Raw genomic sequence first — 20,429 nt, 5'->3', positions numbered from 1 at the left:
CTAGGATCAGCCTATATCGATTGGAGGGCTAGGATCAACCTATGGAAATGATTTTATGGGCACAACTCATTAATGTTGTATTCCATCACATGGACGGTTTGGATTAACCTATAACCCTTTATAGATCGGAGGGTTCGGATCAACCTATGAAAATTATTTTTAGGGCACAACCTATGTAGGAAATGGCCCATCTAATGGACGGTTTGGATCATCCTCTGGTACGGGTCATACCGTACATTTTAATAAAGTGAGGAGTGAGATCATCAAAATACGGTGAGTAGTGCCATTATAAAATATGGTAGTGAGGACATTAGCACTATATATAATTTGAAACCATCGTTGTTACTTGGATGTTCCCACGCTGGTCGGGTTCAACCCGAACCCGACGGGGTCAAACCGAATTTGGGTTGGGTCGGGTTAAGCTTTTTCACAAATCGTGTTGGATTGGGTTGGGAAAAATCAACCCGAATTGGAAATCGGGTCGGGTCGGGTTCCATCTGAAGAAGTTCTGTATATGTGTTTTTCTTTTTCAACATTGAAATAGTCTCCACAGTCCACAATGGACGGTTTGGATAATCCTATGGTGCGGGCCATACCGTAATTTAATAAAGTGAAGAGTGTCATCATCAAAATATAGTAGTGCGGATAACATTTTCCTTTGTTAATTGTTAGTCCCTGTTTGGTTTGGATTTTGAGAACCGATTGTGAGTTAAAAACTTATTATTGGTGACTCACTATTGGTTCTCAAAATCCTAAACAACCCGGCTTGAGTTGAGGCGGTCAACAATTGGTACCATGTCAAATCGGGTCAACCCGACCCAACCCAACCCGAATTGGAAATCGGGTTGGGTCGGGTTGAACCCAGTCGGGTTGGAAATCGGGTTGGGTTGGAAATTATGGGTTCCTCGGGTTGGGTTGGGTCGGGTTGAGACCCAAGTTGCACTCTTAACAATGACGAAAAAACTACTTTTCCTTATTCACTATGTGCGGGTCAAATTACAGAAAGTTTGATATTACGAATGCAGGACACCTGTAAAAATATTGGCGAATTCTGGGCACCTTATGAGGAACAACAATTATAGAAACCTCTATAGATTGGAGGGCTAGGATTAGCCTAGGGAAATTATTTTACGGGCACAACCTATTTATGTTGTGCTCCATCACATGGACAGTTTAGATCAACCTATGATGTGGACTGTCGGCCCATGCATCGCACGGGGTTTTTTGCTAATATTATCTACTATATAGCAGAAGAGAGAAGATAAGAATTTTTTGAGTTATTTTAAAACTCTGTGGATTAACACGTAGGGTAGTTCCACTCCATCCACGTGTATTCCTTCCCGCGTGTCCACTGATCTGCTCTCTTCTCCCGTGTTGGTCTTTCTCCTTTGATCAAAAACCTCATGCTCTGTCACGCAAAAGCAGAAATTTCACCTAGAAAATCCCTCGCTGACCCTGTCAGTTTTTCACAATCTCTTCATGTTCAGATGTTTTATCACAAGTCAATTTAAAATGTTTACTACACAGATTCCATTTTATCTTTTCATTTATTCTGGAATGATTGGCTTTTTTTTCTCCTTTCATTTTTATCCACAAATTTCCCGATTCCCTTTAATCTAGAATGATTCGGGTTTCTCATGCCTCCAATTACAGTAGTTGTAACTCCTCAACAGTTGCATATTGTCTTATCCTAAGGAAAATTTCTACATTGTCTTGAAAAATTCCTGAGAACAAGAACTGTCATCATGATTTTGTTGGCTCTTACTATCCATTTTATAATCTCCATTTATTTGTTTGAACTATTTGTGAATGGCTTTTGTGTTTGTAGGTAATTGATCAAGTGGAATGAAAGACCTTTGGAGTACACGGAGATCAGCAAGCAATGTTGGCTTATTTGAATTCTTATATAATGAGAATACTCTATTTTTCACTGATGATGATTGTTTGTTACTTAGCCTAAAATTGTGAGTATCTTCAAATGCTTTCTCTGTTTTTTTACATTGGATGGATCAATCCTTTATATCCTATATATCTATACCTGTATAGCTAATGGGGTTTTTGTTGGAAAGAATCCGTGTAGTGGTCGAGAAGAAGATAAGAAGATGCTTCAAGGCGCGTAAACGCTCTCCTTAAGACGATATTCGCCCCCACCAGTAGTGTGCAAAGGGGACCACGAACTCGCCTCCAAGATTCAATGAAGCCCGGTTCCAAACCGATTGCTTGACGACGTTCTGCACTGAACTGAATAAAGCCTGAATCACCTTTGAATTTTTCAAGTAATTGAGACCCAAGTGTTCTGTTTCTGCAGAAAACAGAATACTTGAAGAGAACTTCTAAAACAGTAAAAACAGAAACTTTGTAGGGGTTTAGAGAGAGAGAATTGTGCTGGAAATAACAATTTTGGGTATGACAAAGTAGAAATCCGAATTCTCTATAGTATGAGTATTTTCTACTGTTTTATAGAGCTTCTAGTGGCTTTTCCCGTTGGAAAACACCCTTTCTGGACATCCTTTCAGTGGGTTTGAATTCGACCATTAGATCGTGTCTAATCGCGACTCTACGGATCAGATCAATCGTGGAGTGACCGTTGGCTTGTGTAAAAAACCAACTCCGAACCGCTAGATTGCCCATCCATGGTGCAGATCGCATCCTTTGGGCCTTTGACCATTGAGTAGATGGGACACCATCCAACAGTCATAGCGAAGTGTAAAGTGCGCCTAAAAAAGCGTGGCGCGCGTGTACAAATGGTGCGTTGCACCGTCCCGCGGTTCAACCAATGGCTAAGACCCATTGTACACCATAATAAAGTAAAGAAAAGAGTTTAGCTTTATAAGCCAAACTTTTTCTTTCTCATGAGTCGGTACGGGGCTATTTTTTCACACCACTTTTGCACTCTTCTCTTTCTCTTGCAAAAAGCAACTATTTCCAAAGAAAAGTTTTTCCTTTTCCAAAACACACTTCGAAAGCATTTTCCAAACACTATCTTTTGACCAAAAAAGTAAGATTTTGAAGATCAAAATCTAACAGTTTTACTCCTCAGAGATTACCTGGCAACCTCTTTTCATTTGCAATTTTTATTGGTGATGTTTTCATGTTCTTCTACACAAAGGTGCTTCTAAATGCTAGGAACTGGGTTGCTTTCTATAGGATATCAAATTTTAGTTGGTTTATTTTGTTTTTTCTATTTACAATTTGAGTTTCATCCACATGTATTAAATCCCATTTGGTTTCTTTTTTCTTTAGCAATAGACTTTTGTTATCCATTTAAATAAATAAAAAAGTCGATAACATGTTACTTTCATTCATAATGTCAAAGAATAAAAAGATACTCTCTCACTCTGTTTTCTTCATTATTTCAATTGTGTTTCTTCAAATTTGTCTTCCATTTGTAATGCGAATTAATTGAAGTCAATGCTGTACCTTGGATGTTGAATTTCAATTGCTTTGGCTTTGTACAGACATCTAGATATGCTTTGTACAATCATAATAAGGTGGTTTACTTAAGGATTGGTTATTTAAGTTGTTCATGTTAGATTTAACAGTTTAAAGAGACGACTATAGATTCAGATCATTTAGGAAACAATATGTTTCTTCAAATCATTTTCAGAGAAGAAAAATACTATTGTTCCACCATCCCACCAAACATACAGCACAAAAAAGAGATTTGTTTTCTATTTCTACAAAATGGGTATGTGAGAATTCCCATTTTCTTTTCAATCATATGTTCTTGGGGATATAAACACATATATACATGCATACATGCTTCCAAGAAAGTTTAAAATCTTGATGAGTATTATAATTTCGATTTTCAGGTACTCTTCAAAAATCAGTGCTTTAACCAATGGGTTTTATGCAGTTAAGTTTTTTGTTTCAGAAAAATAGTTTATGCATTTCATAGAATCATTCTTTTCGAAGAAATGTTCTCCAATATACACTAAGACTAGCTCTATGGCTTATGAACATAGATTCCACTTACTATCTTTTCATGGATAGTCTATATGGATGCATGCTCCAATTCTCTTATATTTTGTTTTGAATGAGTGTTTCGTCAGTTATAATCAACCTTAAGGATTTATAGATATGCGCTTAACAAGGGAGCAATTGTCCTTGGTATAGATGTTATTAAAGAGGATAAGCATCTAAACACTTCTATATTGATGGAAAATTCGAATGACAGTTCTTTAGGTGTATAATATACATGTTTAGTACTTCATATTAGAATAATTATTTGTTTTTGATCATCAGCAATTTATTTATTTATTTATGCTATTTGCACTCTGTTTTGTTCAGTCCATGATTTTATGGTTCAATTTGTACTTCCCTGAGATAATGTAGCATGGTGCTTTCTCTTTCTTGAACCCTAATGGTTTGAGTTAATGATGCGGTTCTTATTCTGTGTTATTCCAAGGTTCCATGGTCTAAATGGATTAGGGTCATTTTTTGTTTGCTTTTAGATTTATTATTCTTAGTTATCTTTGCGGGTTTCATTTGGGGTTTTCACTTCTTCAATTTTATTGGGACGGATTACGGCCATTTTTTGTTTTATTGTTGCACTTTGTCATGGGAATTAACTAACTTATTTTGCCAAGACATCAAATTTGTTTTACTTTTCCGTCCACTTAATTATTTGGTTTCATTGGCAACAGAACAAAGTTCAGCAGATTATTCATTTGGGTTTCTTGGGCTGATTTTCTTTGTTTTCCTGTACTTTTTACACAGGTTGTTTTGATTCTGATGTGCGGCCTTTTATTTTTGACATCAAGATGAATTGAAGCTATAAATTACCCTGCAGATTAAGAGCAATTTTTTGCATCAATTTGATCCACGAGTCACATATTCATGCATTAGGTAAAAAAATTGTTTTCCTTTCTTTCATTTTTGAATTACAACCTTTTTTTAATTTTCCTTTCTCCTTGTAATAAAATAAAGAGGAGGGCAATGGATTCACTTTATGCACTTAGTAAACTTGGTTGTCCGTAAACTTCTTCTTCTCACTTGACTCAAACCGTTTTTTTTTTCAAATTGTAATTCATAAACATAATTAGGGGTGTTTCAGAATTGATTTGGTAGTGGACGATATATTTTTTTTAGAAAATCCGATAATGTAAATGTTCTTCCTTTTTTAAACAACAAACAGTTGTTGATTTGAAGTTTGAAATGTGGAATGATTTGTGTTTTGAGTCTTCTTTCCTTACTGAATCTTCTTGGTTCAAGTCAGTTTGGTATATTGCATCTTATCTTTTATTAGGCCTGTTATAGATCACCATGGGAAGAGCATCTTTACATAACCGATATTAAGAGTTGTTCCATGATAATGTCTTTGCTGTGAATGTATAAACACTAATGCACTCTTCTAAAACTGAACTAAGTTCCAAAAACCATTTGCTTCACCATTCGATGTGCAAGTTCAAATACTCATTTGCTTCACCATTAGATGCTATAAATTTAGTGTTCTTTGAACTAAAATTACCCATGTCCCATCCAAAATTGATAAACTGGGTTTTGGTTTTTACTTATGCTGTGAGACATTTCTCACATTCTGGGTATGCAAGTGAGAAGTATCTCCGATTTTGATTTTCTTTTTTATTTCATCCAACTGCCACTCTTCTTTTTCTCTGACTTCACTGATGTGATTGCTCCTCACCCATACCTTCCATTTAGATTTTAGACTGTACCAACACCTCCATCAGGTAGTGTTCCTGATGGACAGTACCAAGACCTCCATCATCGATGATTTTTGTCGTTTGAGAGCTATTTTGATAGGCTGTTATTGATAAAATACCAGGAACCCTTTCAAATACACATTTTATATACTCGATTTTCAAAGGCTGGTCATAGATTACTACGAGTAGAGTGGGTTTTGTCGAGTCAACACAAGTTGATCTGGTCAATAGCAGGATAAGGAAAGTGCACTCTTGAATATTTTTTTTCAGGGATATGGAACGTATTTAGCTATGCTAAGTCTTTCTTGGTGTCTGACTTTGGTTTCTGTTGCTGGTTAAAGATGTCAAATGTTTGAGGTACTCAATTCTATCCCTATGGTCTGGCTTGACCTTCTATTGGCTTTGTGCCATATGAATGCTCACAGTAAGAAAATAAAACGACCCATCACGTACGATTTCCTATATACAATGTTAACTCTACTAGAATTAGCGTGATCTTGGGTTTGTACCATATCAGTTCATGTTTTAATTAGAGGGACCTTCAATTTATAATGATATCCCTCTAAATATTCCATAATCTTTGCACACCCCCATCTGCTTCATCATGTGGAAATTTTATTTGGGTTAGTCTTACTTTGGTTGCTAGGCATATATTTATGTTTTGTATTTTTAGCAAATGAGTCACGGGTTTAATTTGTTTAATCTGAAAATCTTAAACTCCTGGAGTTCAGGAAGGGCATGAATACCCTTTGTACATCTAAAATTAGGGATATGCTTCAATAAATTGACTAAGGTCTTGTTTGGATTGCAGGCATTTTTTTTGTAATAGTGTGGAAATGATTTTTTTTTCCAAAAAGTTCTTACCTTTCGATTGTTTGTTTTACATGTCTATTTGCAAATTGTTTCTTTATTTCTATTTATTTTACCAAAGTAACAAGGAAGTAATCTCTCTCTGTTTTTTTATGGTTTGCTTCTTAAAATTTTGGCCACTTTTACATGTCTACATGCAAAGTATGTTTTCGTTTTTTTATCGACCTATCGGGCTTTTCAATTATACTGAATCCTTTTCTGTCGTCACACATGCTTTCTCATTATATGAATTTCTACAACTTAAAAAATTTAGAAATACAAATGTTACTTTCCTCTTCAGCCCAGTCCTATTTACAGAAACAAGAGAGCTACTTCAAATTATTGGAAATGTTTCTATCAAGTTACCACAAGATTACTACTTTCTTATTGTAATAAAAGATCAGCACCATATACTTGATGTGTCCGCATCAGTGACCAATGTCGATGTAGAAATATTGTGGGTGATGGTCATAAACTTTTGGCATCTCCAAATTCTTTTCTTATTTACGTTCCCTACACAGTGTTGCTAGCTTTGTGCTGATAGATACGATTGATTTTTCTTTCGACAAATTTGTAGTTGGTCTTTGTCTGATTGCCATTTTCTATTTCTTACTACATTAAATTGCAAATTGAAGCTCTGTACTAGGTTAATGCAATCATATAATATCCAGTCATCTATTACATGAATAACCTTTTAGTTTTAAGCAGTACGAACTCTTTCGTAGCCTGGCAACTTGCTACGAAATTTTATCTTAGTACATGTTGTGATCAAAAGATAGCTTCCATTTCTTAATTTGACCTTTATTTCTCATAAATGATTGGGGGTTCAACATCAATATATCAGCAATTTATGCTATACTTTTTAAATCATGATTGGGCATCTTTTTATTATTCATTTAATTTTTCTTCGTTGCCCCATGCATCGTATGGGGTTTTTTACTAGTATATCTATCTACTACTATAAGCTGGGAGGAAAAGAAGAGAATTTTTCCATTTTTTTGAAAATTATATGAGAATTACACATCACCCCCAAACACATAATACCTCTTATGCCCTAAAATTCCAAACATCTGAGTGAAAAATACCTCCTGTGTCCTTAAATTCCCACGACATCTCTCTCTTCTGCTCATGTGATCTTCTTTCTCATATGCCCTAAAATTCCAACACCATCCTCTTCTATCGATTTTATCACACGCTCGCTGCCCCAAGGTTATCCCTACCTTTTTACGAGCCCCTCTCTCTCCCTCCCTCTCTCTCGAGTACCCTAGAACAGAGCTCTTTCTCCATGGCCACCGTCACATTTCCCCTGTCTCTCTGGCCTTGCTCCCCACCGCCGCACCTATTTTTCGGAAGATGCCCTCCTTGCTTTCTCTGCGGAAAACCATTCTCTTCCATCGAAAAACCCTTTGTCTAGCCTCTCTCTCTTTCTGGAAGAGGCCAAAGATTCATTGCTGGCAAGAGGATCCTCCCACGCTGATGCCTGCATCGGGGATAGGTGATTTCGTAATCGATTTAAAATTCCAACACCATCCTCTTCTCTCCTGCTCATCTCAAGAACTTAACCCATCTTGAAAGTTGAAACCCAAAACCCCTTCACTTGGAAAGTCCTAGGGTTTTTTGTTTCTATTTTTAGATCTCATCAACCTTTTCCCTCCTCTTCTTTCTGAAGTGAAACTATGCCATTGGTCATCTTCACTTCTATCTCTGTGGAAACTCTACTATTTTGGAAGCCCTACCATTTTGAGGTATTTATTTGAGTGCTTTTCTATTCGAGTCTTTTTTAAAGACAAAACCCATCTCTAAATCGAAAAAGCCGAGATTCTGATCATTGTGATACCAAGATTTGAGACCTTTTCTCCTCCTATCACCACTCACAAGTGGATGCTATGTAAACCATTTTTAATTTAGTTTACAAAAGGACCAGTTTTTGTGGCCATGTTCAAGCCCTTGGAGATTGCCATTGCAGCCATGGGTATACTCTCCATCTTGGCAGGTACTCTGAACTCTCAGTTTCTTTTTTGGTTTGTTAAAGTATAAAAGATTAAAAAAGCCTTTCTCCAACAGCTTAAGCTTTTGGAGTAACTGGTTGTTTCAATTTTTTATTTAATTTTTACTCCTCAAATTTATGTATTTTTTCTGTAAGCAATCTTCTCTTTAGTTTCCCATTTTTCTATTTTACTTACATTTCTACTGTTAGTCGTAGAACTTATTGATGCCTTCAATAATTTTGAGAAATCACGGTGTTGGGACCATAGACCCTGAAGATGAATTAGATCCTGTCTTGAAATCAAGTCAGAAATCAGGTGGTATGCTTTGGAGGATCCTTTCAAAATTTTCTTTTACCTTGAACTTTTTTTTAAAACTTCATTGAAGAGAAGAAATCACTTGAATACTGACACCGGCTTCCTTAATAGTTTCCTAGCATTGTGTTATTTGCTTTTAGGCCATTCCTTACCAGCATAAAGAATTCTATGCAGTTTCTTTTTCTTAGATATACATGTACCTGAATTTTTTTGTCAGGCTTTTGGGGATATTTTCAATGGACCGAATGGCTATGGCTCCTTATCATTAGCTGTTTAGTGCATGCTTTCTAGGCTACATTTACTCTCTAGGTTCATCACTATTTTCATCAGCATATGTGATTAATTTCAAATTCAATGACTGCATTGTGTATCAAACTCATTTTAAGTCACAAGAAATACATCTATTCAGTAGCATCTACCAACAATAAGAGTTAATAGTATGATCTTCATCCAGACTTCAAACAAATATGGTATATCTTCTCAAGTCTAGATGAGATCATACTACTAACTTTTGCTCTTGGTAGATGCTATTCTAAACTTTGAAATGGTAATGCCTCTATTTTCCAGGCTCTTATCTGTGAAACTTAGCTTCACTTTCTCCCTCTGATGGATGCTTCTTCATATTCTTTTAACTGTTATTTCTTGCAGGATCATGATATATATCGACTCCTGCTGTTTTTTTCTTATTTTTCATAACCCGAATTCTGAATTTTTTTAAAAAATTGTCTTATCTTAAGGCTATGTTGGTGCCTTCTAAAGCTATTCCTTCTCATTCAATTTTTCCATGTAAATTTTTTAAGAAGATTAGAATTATAATATTTTTTTGTACTATACCCGGTACTTTAGGGGTTTGATTTTCTTGAAACTTCTCCTTCTAAAAAAATCCCTCATCAAAAGAGTAGAGGCTTTTGGAAAGGTGCTAAGAAAAAATCGCAACTGCTTTCTTTTATTGTTGTTTTTTTTTTTTGGCTTAATTTTTCTTTAATCAACAGTATTTTCTGTTTCATTTCCATATTTTTTCTGCACATTGTTATTACAAATACTTTCCAGTTGTAGCTATGTTCCTTAATAGGCTCGCTCTAATCTCCTATAATTTCCTCCGGTGAATTATTTTTATGGGAAATGTTATATTGTCAGATTTTAAAGATGGGGATGCTGTTATCAATGTTTCATGAGTGATTCAGACGATGAATGCTTATCGGCAATATGGGTAGCTAGCTTGCTCTGGGTTTTGGTTTTGATTGGTTATTGTCAGATTTTATAGATGGGGATGCTGTTATCAATGTTTCATGAGTGATTCAGACGATGAATGCTTATCGGCAATATGGGTAGCTAGCTTGCTCTGGGTTTTGGTTTTGATTGGTTTTTTATTTTGGTTTTTGTTAATTTTTGTTGTGAGGTTTGTTGGGGAGTTTACCTGTACTCTGAGTTTTGTTTTTTGTTAGTTTTTTATTCATGCTTTTTGTTAATTTATGTTCTCTTTGACTGTATCTCCGTTCTAGGGTTTGTTTTCTATTCTCTTTGGTCGAGATGAGTTCTCCAGCTGCAGGACAGATATTAGGAATTGTTTACCCCAAAAAAATTGGAAAAAGAGTATACCCAAAAGGTCATTCATTCAATAGCTTCCCCATCGGCCAATGAATTACTACAAGGATTGTTCCACTTTGGGGGATTCTCGGTGTTTTACAGATTTAGTTTCAAGAAATCCCACTAATGACATTAACAAAAGGACCCATCGTTTCCACCCCATGTTGGAAATGGTGTCAGTGATCCTTTATTTTGATAAGGTTTCTCCATTTTACGTACACTTATATAATTGGATGATAATATTTCTGGGAATTTTAATGACCCATTCACCCAAAGGATGATCCTTCCCATCAGAGACCTAAGAAATATAAATCAGACTCAATGGGAATTCAGACAAGATCATCGAATTAGTAACATACTAACATGTACTTAGGCAATGACGTATTTGCATATGTTTGATTACCATACACAGGATAATTTGAGGCAAAATTCAGGCTAATTACCATCCTTGCTCCCATGAAAAAGTTTAAGCATTCCCTTAATTTCCTGTTTGGATTGCAGGAAGAGAACATATTGTTGGAGAAAATGGACTTACTTTATGCTTTAGCCTTCACATTGGTTGGTGATTTTTAGCTTTAATGAGGACCTGACAGGGGAATTTGAGGCAAAATTCAGGCAGATTACCATCCTTGCTCCCTTGAAAAAGTTTAAGCATTCCCTTAATTTCCTGTTTGAATTGTAGAAAGAGAACATATTGTTGGAGAAAATGGACTTCTTTTTGCTTTGTCTCTCACATTGGTTGGTGATTTTTAGCTTTAATGAGGACCTGAATTTCAAAATTTCAGAGTTTCTGAATTTCAAAAAGCCTTTAGAGTGGTTTTGTCTTATGTGGAAATTTGTTTGGTGCTGGGTATCAATGTCATTTTTGTTTCTACTTCTATTGCTCTTTGTTCAAGTGTATCCTGCATATGCCAGGTGAAATAGGGCTCTTTTTTAGAAAAAAAATAGAAGAATAATAACTTTATGGTTTCACTAAAGAAATCATTGGAAAAGTAAAAAATTATTATTATTATTATGTTGTTGTTGTTTTTAATTTTACCCAAAAAATATTATTCATATTGCATTCTACACTTTAGGACCACATCTAAACATTAATAAAAGCTGAAAGGTCAAACATCATTTACTTTTTTTGCAATGGCTCCTTTCAGTTTAGACTGCCTCTAACATCATTTACTTTTTTCTCTCTCCCGTGCATCGCACGGGTTTTCTACTAGTCTACTACTATAAGCTGGGAGGAAAAGAAGAGAATTTTTTGATTTTTTTCAAAATTATATGAGAATTACACATCACTGTTTTTTACTTTTTTTAACAAATGCACCCATTCAACTCACATATTTTCAATCCTACCCCCTCCTTTATGCTTTTAAGAAAGGCACCCATTAAAGCCATATAATTTCAATCTTACCCCCCTCCTTTATGGTTTTTTAATAAAAAATCTATAGGGTGATCTTAACCATCCGAATTAAGAGGAATTATGGAAACATCTATAGATTGGAGGGCTAGGATCAGCCTATGGAAATGATTTTTGGGGCACAACCTATTTATGTTGTGTTCCATCACATGGATGGTTTGGATCAACCTATGACGTGATCCGTACAGTTCTTTGTCGGCCCGTGCATCGCACGGGTTTTTTACTAGTATACTATATAGTAGAAGAGAAAAGAAGAGAATTTTTTGAATTTTTTTAAAATTCTATGAGAATTACACATCACTTTTTTTGACTTTTTTTAACAAATGCACCCATTCAACCCACATATTTTCAATCCTACGCCCTCCTTTATGCTTTTTAACCAAGGCGCCCATTAAAGCCACATAATTTCAATCTTACTCCCCTCCTTTATGCTTTTTTAATAAAAGCTCTATAGGGTGATCTTAACCATCCGATTGAAGAGGAATTATGGAAACCTCTATAGATTGGAGGGCTAGGATCAGCCTATGGAAATGATTTTTGGGGCACAGCCTATTTATGTTGTGTTCCATCACATGGACGGTTTAGATCAACCTATGATGTGGTTTATACATTTCTTTGTCGGCCCGTGCATCGCACATGGTTTTTTGTTAGTATATATATATATATATATATATGAGGATAGAGTTGTGGTGCTCGAGCACAGAAACAGGGTGGGGCCACATTTTGGATGGGATCCAAAGCATTCATTTGATGGGCCCTTTCATGGGTAGGGTGTCCACAAAAAAATAAGCTCCATTGGATCACCTTAGGGTGTCCATTTGTGGGGCCAAAAATGGACAGATTTGTGGACAAACAGTATCTGTCCATTTTTGGCCCCACAAATGGACACCCATTGATGATCCAATGGAGCTGATTTTTGGTAGGCCCCCCCATCCATGATGGGGCCTTCCAAATGAATGGTTAGGATCACCCCCCCAATGGCCCCTCCCCCCTGTTTCTGTGCTCGAGTGCAGCAACCTCTCTCTCTCTCTCTCTCTCTCTCTCTCTCTCTCTATATATATATATATATATATATATATATATATATATATATATATATAGAGGAAAGTGTTGGTGAGCTTAAGCTCACCAAACTTATGGTGCGCTTAAGCTCCCAATCACATGGGTCCCACATTTTCTGTGGTGATCCAAACCATTCATTTGCAAGGCCCTATCATAGATAGAGTGTGACCCAAAAATTAGCTCGATAGGATCATCCTAACCCCTCATTTGTGGAGGGCAAAAATGGACAGATTTGTGGACAAATAATGTCTGTCCATTTTGACCACCACAAATGGATGGGTTAGGATGATCCTATGGAGCTGATTTTTGGCACACACCCCATCTATGTAAGGGCCTTTCAAATGAATGCTTTGGATCATCCTAACAAAGTGGGCACCCATGTGATTTGGCGCTTAAGCGCACCATAAGTTTGAATGAATGCTTTGGATCATCCTAACAAAGTGGGCACCCATGTGATTGGGCGCTTAAGCGCACCATAAGTTTGGTGAGCTTAAGCTCACCAACACTTTCCTCATATAAAATGTCCTATGATTTCCTCATATATATATATATATCCAAAGAATGAGCTTGGTATGTTATTAAGAAACGAAGATATTGATATTGAGGTAAAACATTTCCATCAAGTTTCTTAGTAGTTGCTAAGGTAAGATGAACCTTCACCCGGCTGTAAGGCCCTATTTTGTCTCTCTCTATGGATCCTAACACCAAGATGTCGCTCTCTGATCACATTCATTTCCTTTGCAACATATCCCATCTCCATTCGTTCCTTTGGTGATTCTGCAGAACACATAATTCCAATCCTCAATAGTGACACCAAGCACTCCTGAAATCGACGTTTCTTTTCTCTGTCATTCCCAATATTGTTGGTAGCGCTGTCTTCATCTTCTAAAAGAAGTAAAGGATCTATAATATTCATCACTTGCTCAGGAAAAGCCAACTCAACAAATTTTCGAAGGCTTAGGCCATCCTTAAATATGTCACCAGTGGGGCTTTTTCCAGTGAATATCTCCAATAGAAGAATCCCATAACTATACACATCTCCGGCCATAGGGACATGGCCACCGGTCCCATATTCTGCAATTTTACACATATCTTATCCTTTTTATGACAGAGGAAGCAAGATGCTAATTAAAAACTAAAAGAGAATAGGATATCTTATTATGAGAAACAAAAAAAGGATAACCTTCTCAATGCAATGAGAAACAATAGGGGTTTAGTGTTAAAAGGAACACATGGCATAAGCAATCACAAACTATGGGCTAAACGGGACTAATGACTTGGCTCAATGAAAGAAAAAGTAAAATTTAGTTACAATAAATGAGTAGATAGACGGCCAAAGTTTCATGTCGTTCTAGTACAATCGAATATATGTTAAATCAATTCAAGTAGAAAGAGGACTGCTAGCAAAACGGATATCTTTTTTGAAAAAAAAAATGCACAAGATATTGTGACATGCATACAAGAAAGAAAACAAATAAGATTCTTGTAGTGTAGAGTGCTCAAATTCCCACGAATGCTAAATATACTGGGAAAATGAACAAATCATAGGACATTTTCACTCACCCCGAGGGGGTCGGTCGCCTACCACTTAACTTCTGACCATTTTTTGTTTTCACCTCTTTCAAGTGCTGGTCGACCGGGGTGGTAGGGTTGGTCCGCGGGTTGTAAAATTGTATTTTTCATTTTAAACTTTGGGAAAAACTTTGCAACCCTTTTTGCTTTTCTCTTGGACATTAAAAATAGAAATTTGGGGGGTCCAAGAGAGTGTGCCTTGATAGAGGAAACATCAAGAATGTTAGAGATACAACCTATATTCGGAAACCACATCACTTGAGTCTTCTCTTTAACATGACATTCAGTATGCTCCGATCGATGCTTGACTTGGATGAGGTCTTCAAATCTTCATTCCATCTTATAGGATCTTTTGTCAAATGGCATTTTAAGCTTGCGCCCATCAAGATTGAGTTGCTTCAAGTGATGTACACAAGGATCTCCAAGCCAAGCATTGTGTTGTGTTATTTAATGTGCTAAATTTATCATGTTTCAACCCAACACTCAAGGTAACATATTAGTCATTCAAAGCTAATCAATTTGTGTTTGTTAATCATCAAAACATGGGTGAAAGTGTGAGAAGCCCTTGGAGGAACCCTTGGGCTTACAGAGTGATTATATAGAACACTCAAAGATAAACATAGAAAGATAAGAAGTAATTATGGAAAGAGATAAAGATAGAATCATCCTATTTTAATCTAATTGCTAATCTAATTTGTTTGCCTAATATATCTAGTTACCCCATCTAACCAACTTGTTTAATCTACCACAAAGATAATCCAATGGTGAGATCTACATCCAATCCAACGGTTATATCTCACATATTCTAAGAGAGAGAGAGAGAGAGAGAGAGAGAGAGAGAGAGAGAGAGAGAGAGAGAGAGAGAGAGAGAGATGTGTAGTACTCAATCGTCATGGAAGTAAAAACAAAGAGAAAGTTGATAACACCTCTCATATTTATTATGTGGATGGCACACATTCCAAAAGCCCTATATTCTTTGGGAAAATTATCATAAAACTAAAAAAACAGTAATTTATGAATAGTTATATAAATCATTAATCAATTTCTTAAAATAATTTAAAGATTATTTTACTCATTTTACCTTTTACTTAAGCAACATCAAAGAGCGAAAATATAGAAACAAATAAAGATTGAATAGTGGAAAACCATATGGGAATGCTACCGTTGTTTTGGTTACATTTTCAATTCCCTTTTACATGTGAACCGTTGTGGTGAATGGGTCCATTATATTGACATATTGATCTTGCAAAGTTTTGGGTTTTTTTTTTTGTTGAGAAATTTAGTTAATCAATGTTTTGGTTATTTTAATATTTTTGTTTTTTGTGTTTAGAATTTCCCAATTCTTTTAATAACACTTGAAATTTTATTGAATTTTGGTAAGATTTTCCTCAAATTCCAACCACACAGAAATAGTTTTGAGGCATAGGTACCAAAAGAGTAACCCATTTTTCATGTGACTTTTTGGTCTTGTATGCATGTCTACTTTTTGAACATGGATAGAATGCTTATATTTGAGCTATTTGGAATTATATTCACTTTGATGAAAAATGTGCAGCTACTTATCAACTGAAAATTTTAGCTGAGAGTTGCTGATTAAGTGCCTCTTTGAATACCACCAGAATCGCCCTTTATAGGCAACAAAGATTGCTTAAAGTTAATCTTATTTGTAAATGAGAAATTAAGTTCAATTTGGATGCCATTAACTAAGGGAGACAGAATACTCTCTATAATCATTTATATACTAAATTATATGCAAATGGTTTTTAGTGGTATCCAAAGAGGCCTATAGGTTTTATTGTGCTACATTGCTGATTTTAAATTGCAAATATTCCATTAAACTCACCAAATAATAAAGAAAAATGAAATGTAATGAAATTTTACCTGGAGCAATGTACCCAATAGTTCTCTTTAATCCAATCATGCTGCTTCGATCTTCAGAGGAGTTGCCAATGACTCTTGAAAGGAACCTGGCTAACCCAAAATCGCCTAAGTGAGCATTCATGTCTTCATCAAGAAGAATGTTACTTGGCTTTAGATCACAATGAGTGATCGATATATGGCAATGATGGTGAAGATATTCCAGTGTAGAAGCTATGTCAACTGCAATGTTTAGCCTCTTAGAGAAGTTTAGACTTCTCAATTGATGTTGGCCATCTACTTCTGGGTGCAACCACTTTTCTAAACTCCCATTTGGCATGAACTCAAACACGAGAGCTTTGAAATCATTACCTCCAAAATCAATACTTGAGCAAGAAGTTAAGATCTTAATAAGATTCGATGGCGAATGTTTCTTAGTGCTTCGCATTCATCCATGAAACTCTTAGCAGCTCCATGTAATTGAAGGTTGAGTACCTTCACAGCAACAACACTTTCATCTCGCCGAAGAATTCCCTTATACACCGATCCATAACTTCCCACGCCTATCAAATTGGCCGAAGAGAATCCATCTGTTGCTTTAAAGAGCTCTGAGTAAGAAACTTGTAAATAGTGACCCTCATTTGCAGAAGTGGAAGAGGGCTTTTTCCTTGACTTTCTTGTCCAGTAGGGAGCAGCAATGACGCATAGTAAGGAAACCAAGGATAAAACCGAACTTACGATTGGGATGATTACTCTGGAAACAAAAGATTTGCCTCGTTTCTCATTAGGTTGGATGGGGCATGCAAGCAACTTTAATTCTGGGATACCACCACATAGGTCGTGGTTTCCGATGACTGAAAAAGCACTTGCATTTTTAAAGATCCCTTGTTTTGGTACTTCACCCTCGAGATTATTAAAAGACAAGTTTATATATTCCAAAAATTGAAACCCCTCAAGGTATTTTGGAATCTTCCCGGAGAAATTATTGAATGAAAGATCAACATCTTCAATAGCTGTTAGAGCATTCAAAAAAGGAGGAATGGTTCCTTGGAAGGAGTTACCCTCCATATGAAGTATGAGCAAGCTCCTACAATTCCCAAGTGTACTTGGGATCTCACCTAACAGTTTGTTCCAAGAAATATCCAATACCCCTAGATTATTCAAGCTACCCACTTCCGATGGGAGGGAGCCAGTCAAAAAATTTTGAGACAAGTTAAGTCCTATTGACAAAGAGGAAATGATGATAAATTGTTTTGGTATGGTACCATGAAGGCTATTATGAGCAAATGACAATATTAGTAGACTTTGACAGTTTCCAAGAGTTGAAGGTATGCTTCCTTGTAGGTGGTTTTCTTGTAGAAAGAGAGAGATTAATCCAGTAGCGTTGCCTACGGAGGATGGAATTTGCCCTGACAAATTATTTGTTGCCAGGTCCAGTAGTTGAAGGCTCTGAAGCTTCCCAATTGAAGTGGGAATCATAACCGCGATGAAAGTTTCACGGATAGATAAAACCAGTAAGTTGAAGAGATTCCCAATTTCACTAGGGAGGCTGCCAAAAATTTGGTTTCGGCCTAATGATATCCTAAGCATGTCAGTCGAGAGATTGACTACGGAACTAGGAAAGGTGCCCCAAAAATGATTCTCGTCTAGAACCAATTCTTTTAGATTCGTACAATTGGTCAAAGAAGTGATAAAATTCAAGTCATCAGATTTGCCACTTCCGAGCTGATTACCCCACATCAAGAGGCTGCGTAGATTCTTTAAGCTTCCAAGACATTCAGGCACTGGTCCACGAAAGTAGTTAAGTGATAAGTCGAGAATTTCTAGCTGCGAAGCATTAGATAATGACACTGGAAAGCGTCCTGTAAATTGGTTGCCTCCTAAAAGTAGTGCATCAAGATTAGGAAGTGAGAGCCCTACGTCCGGTGGAAACCTCCCGCGTAGTTCGTTTTGGGTCAATGCAATTGTCTCTATAGAAGAGTGATTATAAAGAGAGGAAGGAACCGTGCCCGATAGTTCATTTGCAGAAAGAGAGAAGGATATTAGGCTCTCAATTCGGCCAATTTCATCCGGAATGCTTCCTTTCAAATGATTTTGAAGTAGATAAATATCGATTAGAGATGAAAGGTTCCCCAGTGAGCGTGGAATGCTTCCTATCAGATCATTTCGACCTAGATGCAGCCAGAGGAGCTTCAGTAGAGTGCTAAGCTGGACAGGAATTTTCCCAGTCAGATTGTTGTTGTCTAAATCAATGACATGGAGGCGGGTACATAGGGTGAGATTGGCTAGAATTTCCCCTTCAAAGAAATTGTTACTCATATTAATATATCGCAGTCTGAATAGACGGCCAATTTCTTGGGGTATTTGGCCCTTGAAGTTGTTTTCTTGGAGGTTGAATTCCGTAAGGAAGGTGAGGTTGGATATGGCTGGAGATATGGAACCAACCAATTTCTTCCCACTAAGGTTCAATAAAATGACCCTTTGATGACGGCGACCACATGTGACGCCTTCCCACTGGCAGAAATGAAGAGTATGGTTCCATGAACTCAAGGCTCCAACAGGATCGCTGCTTATCCCATTCTTGAAGGTGATCAACGCAATCCGATGTGTCTCGTTTCCAAGTAAAGAGGTAGATTCCAATGGTAATACATTCATGAAAAAGAAGAGATATGCATAGAGGATGAACAAACAAACCACACAGTGACGCGTACCTGGAAGTTTCATTGAGTTGCAGCTGTTCTTGTTCTGAACAATTACAGAATTTCTCTCTCTTTATTTCATTTCATCTCACTACCTTTCAATGATATATATACATAAAAGGTACATGCATTGCATCATTATCTCCACTAGTCATAGGTTTTTTTCTTGACTTGAGTTGCCTGACTCAAGTCATAGAGTGCTGTACACGTTATGTTATCAACCTCATAAATTGGATTAAAGAGTCTAGGTTTCTTCTCATTGTGGGATGAGGAAACAGTAAGATAACCCTTCTAACATACTGGAAATTCGGACTTCCACACACATATCAATTTGCTCTATTAGGAGAAAAGAATATAAAGTGAGACAAACTCATTAGCATATGCAGAAAATTATTAGACTGAGTGGTTGTGTGTATTTGTGTGAGAGGCAATATCAATCCCCTATTCTAAAACCAAAAATATATCCTACGGCAAAGGAGTTTTTCACAAAGTCGTAGAGCTATCTTAATTCTCATTTGCAATTAAGATAGCTCTACGACTTTGTGGCTAGTGAATGGATGGGGAGGCAACATTAAGGACCAACTCTAAAACCAAAAATATATCTCACGGCAATGGAATTTTGGGCTAGTGAATGGATGGGGAGGCAATATCAACCACCAACTCTAAAACCAAAAATATATCTCACGGCAATGGAGCTCTTCACAAAGTCTTGAAGCTATCTAAATTCTCATTTGAAATTTAGATAGCTTTAGGACTTTGTGGCTAGTGAATGGATGGGGTCTTCTCTATTGGCATTGAATGGATGGAGTGTGTAATAATGGCTAGTGACTTTGAGGTAGACATTGTTGATGTTTACTTGTGGGATGGCGACTCTTATCGGAAGCTCGCTTATGCTATATTAAGGCGCGGGGGGTGGTGGGGGGGGGGGGGGGGGGGGGGGGGGGTAGGGGGCGCTATCCAAGGATTACGGCAAAGGTTTCTACATTTTAAGTATTTTTAGATCAAGGTTTATATATTCTATAAAATCTAGGTTTTATCTTCTAAAATCTTGGATTTTACAATCCTTAATTGTAAAATCCATGTATCCAAATGGCCTTTGTTGCGATTGCAAGATGAACATTTCCAATGGAAAAAATTTCTTGAGGAATTTTTCTTTCTTTCCACAATTTAGAGGGAAATAGTATGATTATGGTTAATTTGGGCAGATATTATCATAAATTGTAAGTCCCTCTAAATAAAATTTGAATAGGGCTGGCTCCAAGGGAAAGAGAGAGAGAGAGTCTAAAAAACCTATTATATAGGGATTTTATATGAAGAATTGCTTACTAAACGTACGGAAAATCCAGATTTTTAGGGGCAACTTTAAAAAAATTGCTAACAGACTTGAAAAAAATCTCTAATTTGAACGGGCAACACTAATTTCAAG

The 20,429-nt window shown here is 36.6% G+C and overlaps 2 pseudogenes; both read right to left on the bottom strand.

Moving 5' to 3' along the window:
* Positions 1 to 13,503: 13,503 nt before the first annotated feature.
* LOC143869900 (putative LRR receptor-like serine/threonine-protein kinase At3g47570 pseudogene) lies at positions 13,504 to 16,644 on the bottom strand (annotated as a pseudogene).
* A 59-nt stretch (positions 16,645 to 16,703) lies between these two features.
* LOC143869899 (LRR receptor-like serine/threonine-protein kinase EFR pseudogene) lies at positions 16,704 to 19,028 on the bottom strand (annotated as a pseudogene).
* Between the last annotated feature and the right edge of the window lie 1,401 nt (positions 19,029 to 20,429).

The sequence above is a fragment of the Tasmannia lanceolata genome, unplaced genomic scaffold (assembly GCF_043159265.1).
Source record: "Tasmannia lanceolata isolate RefF3 unplaced genomic scaffold, GAP_Taslan_0.1 ptg000003l, whole genome shotgun sequence".
Classification (NCBI taxonomy): Eukaryota; Viridiplantae; Streptophyta; class Magnoliopsida; order Canellales; family Winteraceae; genus Tasmannia; species Tasmannia lanceolata.
The sequence above is the reverse complement of the archived record's forward strand: the minus strand, read 5'-3'. Positions and strand labels throughout refer to the sequence as shown.